This window comes from Physeter macrocephalus, chromosome 6 (genome assembly GCF_002837175.3).
Source record: "Physeter macrocephalus isolate SW-GA chromosome 6, ASM283717v5, whole genome shotgun sequence".
Lineage (NCBI taxonomy): Eukaryota > Metazoa > Chordata > Mammalia > Artiodactyla > Physeteridae > Physeter > Physeter macrocephalus.
The window spans coordinates 55,466,106-55,471,102 of NC_041219.1; positions in this window are offsets into that span (position 1 = coordinate 55,466,106).

The following is a 4,997-nucleotide window of genomic DNA, read 5'->3' on the forward strand; positions in this document are numbered from 1 at the left end:
CTATTGTAAATAGTGCTGCTATGAATATAGGGGTGCATGTATCTTTTTGAATTATAGTTTTGTCCAGGTATATGTCCAGGAGTGGGATTTCTGGATCATATGGTGATTCTATTTTTAGTTTTCTGAGGAACCTCCACACTGTTTTCCATAGTGGTTGCAGTAACTTACATTCCCACCACCAGTGTAGAAGTGTTCCCTTTTATGCACACCCTCTCCGGCATTTGTTATTTGTAGACTTTTTAATGATGGCCATTCTGACCAGTGTGAGGTGGTACCTCACTGTAGTTTTGATTTGCATTGCTCTGATGATTAGTGCTGTTGAGCAGCTTTTCAGGTGCCTACTGGCCATCTGTATGTCTTCTTTGGAGAAATGTCTATTAAGGTCTTCTGCCCATTTTTCGATTGGGTTGTTTGTTTTTTTGTTGTTGAGTTGTATGAGCTGTTTGCATATTTTGGAGATTAAGCCCTTGTGTGTCACATCATTTGCAAATATTTTCTCTCATTGTGGTTTTAATTTGCATTTTCCTAATGGGTAATGATGCTGAGCATCTTTTTGTGTACTCATTTGCTATTTTGTATATCTTCTTTGGTGTTCATATCTTTTACCTATATAAAGAAAACAGATTGTTTTCTTATTGATATGTAAGAGGTGTGTGTGTGTGTGTGTGTGTGTGTGTGTGTGTGTGTATAGCACTGTTGTATACTGAATAATGGCCCTCCAAAGATGTTCATGCCCTAATCAGCAGAATCTATGAATATGGTCGCGTGGATCTTGAGTTGGGGAAATTACCCTGGTGGGTCCAATGGAACTACAAGCGTCTTTCTAAGACGGAGGCAGGAGGGTCAGCATCAGAGCTGGAGATGTGACAGCGGAAGCAGGAGTGTGTGCTGTGGGCCCGCAAGCCAAGGAATGTGAGCAGTCTCTAGAAGCTGGAAAAGGCAAGGAAAGAAATTCTTCCTGGAGCCTCTGGAAGGAACACAGCTCTGCTGAGACCTTGATTTGAGCCCAGGTGAGACTGATTTTGGACTTCTGACCTCCATAACTGTAAGAGAATTAATTCGTTTTGTTTTCAGCCTCCAAGTTTGTGGGCAGTTTGTGATAGCAGCGGTAGCGGTATAGACGCTCCGTGTTTATTGAGTGGTTTGAAGCTAGCTCTTCTGCCTCTAAGTCCAGTGTTGCTTGTTTCTGCCATATTGTTCTGAGTGGAGGGGGCAGGGTGCTTCAGGTGGCGGGAGCGGTACAAGAAGCTGCCCCGGTGGACATGAGCATCTCGGTACAGAAGCAGAGGAGGCTTAGGTGGAGTAGAGTAGGTTGGAGGAGTGGGAGATGAGGTTATTTAGTGGAGAGCACTAGATTTTGGAAGCGGAGGAACTTAGGCTTGAGACGGTAAGAAACCACTTAGGTGTTGGAGCAGGTAGGCTGTTTGTGAGTCATAGCAGGACTGGCTGGACAGGTAGGAAACGAGCATTGGGGAAAACATCTCTCTCCAGCCCTTTCACTCAGTTCTGATGGGAAGGCCAGCCTGGCATGCTGCTTGTTATTTTAGAGCAGCGTTCTACAGTTCTTCAGGCAAGGCTGATTCTGTTAATAAGGGGTGGGGAATCTGGGAGGTCAAGGCCACCTCATCCCTTAGAGACCCTCTGGCTCAGCGTGTCCTACCCCTCCATCTCCAAACTGGCGCTGGACTCACTGGTAACATTTTGAGATGTCCCGGTCAGCACTTCACTGTATCTCTCTGCACAGGCATGTGGTTTGTTGGCATGAAAAGGCAAGGGGTTCATTGGAGGGGGGCCTTTTGCAAAGGGGGAAAAGCACACTGGTGTCTGGGAGCTGGAAAGGTAAGGTACGTGGCTGTGTTCCTTGCTGCCCCTGCCCTGGCCCAGCTCTCAACAGTGGGCAGGTGGGCTGGCTGGCTGTCTGCTTCACGCCCATGTCTCCCCACCTCTGGAGCTGTGACCGAGACCCCCATCCCTGGGACTCAGCATGCCTCCAGACCCCTGGACAAGGAATTTTCTTCTCTTTCCTAATTCCCCCTAGCCTAGGGCAGTTCAGACCCAACCCCCTCCAGGAAGCCTTCCCTGAGAACCCTTATTCTCTACACTGCACATTTTCAGGGCCCAGTGATTGTCAATTGACCATTTCATTTTACCAGTGCAGATGGATGCCTTGTCTTCCAGTGAGATTACAAACTTCTTGAAGACAGAGAGCAATCTTTCTTCATTTGCATCATGTCTCACTAAACATATTGTAGACCACTGGAAGATAGTAAACTCTTCAGGGAAAGGAAGAGTGGACTGGAGCTAAATGAGAGACAAGGAGCACTTCTTTGGAAGCCCAGGAGAGATCATTTGTTAGTTGAAAAAGGCATGTCCTTTCTAGTGGGGTGGATTCCTAAATTTAGGGCAAACCTATCAGGAAGCTCACATTTTTTACACTCTACAAAGATGCGCCTTAGCTCCTTCGTCCCTTTCGCTTTCTTGGTTTCCTCTCATCTCAATATGTCAATGGTTGTCATATGTTTGCTGAGTACCTTGTGTGATAAACATGCAGGACCCCAAGATGAACAATAGGTGGCGTTTCTCTGCAGGTGGCCAACTATCTCAGTGCTTGTCACTCACAAGCCCCTGTCTCCCCAGTCCCAAGCTCCTTCCCCAAATCCATTTCTTATGTGGGTGTTAGACCCTTCTCCGTGTATGAAAATATTCACAATTAGACCTGCAGCCCCAAGGGGAGCTGAGGTCGCGCTTTTCCTTGCCAGGAGGGTCCGCACGATGTCACATGACTCTTGGAAGGTGGGGACGGACGGGGGGGGGGGGGAAGGGGTTGGGGGGGAATCCCAACTGGCTTTTGGATTTTGGCAGAAAGCTGAGAAAGCCAAGACATCAAAGCCCACTTGCTACCAGTAGGAAGCTGAGTTAAAATCAGGAGAGGCTAGTGGTCAAATTCAGTCTGTTTTATACACAAGAACCAAATACATGTTTTACAACAACGGAGGAAAAAATTAGTGGCCACCTACTAAAATAAATGAAAGCAGCAGTAATGGTAACAACAATAACAACGGCAACGGGACAGACCGAGAAACAAATATGATGCAGTCCAAAGAGTTTGCAGTTTAGTGGGGGGAGGCCAGCCCACTCCTTTTTTTTTGTTTGTTTGTTTGTGATGACATGAAATGTTTTTATTGAGGTATATCTGTGTTCTGCCAGTTTTTTCTTTTTTTTTAAATTGAAGTATAGTTGATTTACAGTGTTGTGCTAATCTCTGCTGTACAGCAAAGTGACTCAGTTATACACATATAGACATGCTTTTTAAAAAATACTCTTTTCCATTATGGTTTATCCCAGGAGATTGGATATAGTTCCCTGGGCTCTACAGTGGGACCTTGTCGTATATCCATTCTAAATGTAATAGTTTGCATCTACTAACCCCAAACTCCCAGTCCATCCCTCTCTCCCACCCCTCCCCGTTGGCAACCACAAGTCTGATGTCTATGTCTGTGAGTCTATTTCTCTTTTGTAGATAGGTTCATTTGTACCATATTTTAGATTCCACAGATAAGTTATATCATATGGTATTTGTCTTTCTCTTTCTGACTTACTTCACTTAGTATGATCATCTCTAGGTCCACCCATGTTGCTGCAAATGGCATTATTTCACTCATTTGTATGACTGAGTAGTATTCCATTGTATATAGGTACCACATCTTCTTTATCTGTTTATCTGCCGATGGACATTTAGGTTGTTTCCATGTCTTGGCTATTGTGAATAGTGCTTCTACGAACATAAGGATGCACGTATGTTTTTGAATTACAATTTTGTCTGGGTATATGCCCATGAGTGGGATTGCTTGGTCACATGCAGCTCTATTTTTAGTTTTCTGAGGAACCTCCATACTGTTTTCCATAGTGGCTGCACCAGCTAACATTCCCTCCAACGGTGCAGGAGGGTTCCATTTTCTCCACACCCTCTCCAGTATTTGTTATTTGTAGGCTTTTTTTTTTTTTTTTAGACTTTTTGATGATGGCCATTCTGACCAGTGGTAGGTGGTACCTCATTGTGGTTTCGATTTGCATTTCTCTAATAATTAGTGCTGTTGAGCATCTTTTCATGTGCCTACTGGCCATCTGTATGTCTTCTTTGGAGAAATGTCTATTAAGATCTTCTGCCCGTTTTTTGATTGGGTTAGTTGTTTTGTTGTTGTTGAGCTGTATGAGCTGTTTGTATATTTTGGAGATTAAGCCCATGTCAGCCACATCATTTGCAAATATTTTTTTCCATTCCGTTGGTTGTCTTTTCTTTTTTTTCTTGTGGCTTCCTTTGTTGCGCAAAAGCTTGTAAGTTTGATTAGGTCCCATTTGTTTATTTTTGTTTTTATTTCTATTGCCTTGGGAGACTGACCTAAGAGCACATTGGTACGATTTATGTCAGAGAATGTTTTGCCTATGCTTTCTTCTAGGAGTCTTATGGTGTCCTGTCTTACGTTTAAGTCTGTAAGCCATTTGGGTTTATTTCTGTGCATGGTGTGAGGGCGTGTTCTAACTTCATTGATTTACAGACAGCCGTCCGGCTTCCCAGCAGCACTTGTTGAAGAGACGGACCTCCTTTTGAGGCGCCGCCCCAGTTCTGCACCCTGGCTTGCACGGACATGGGGACAGTAGGAGCCCACAGGTGTCCCACCAACACCTCAGCCCAATTTGTCTCTTTAGACAGCTCAGCAGCACCCCCAGTCTCCAACTCATTTTTCTGCCTCCCCTTCCTCCTTTTTTGTGGGGGGAGGGGAGGGAAGGTGTCTGTGGTCCAGACAATGCCTCTCATTGCCAGGAGGGGGCAGCAGTCACCTCCCCTTCGCACAGGTGCACCCTCAGCTCGATCTAGGATTGCATCACTTTTCCAATGGCCACTGAGTGCCCACGAGGTGCCAGGCTCTGCGCTGGGCGCTGGGGATGCCAAGCTGACTCCCCTCTCTGGAGGAATCCGTGGTCTAAAAGAGTGAGTC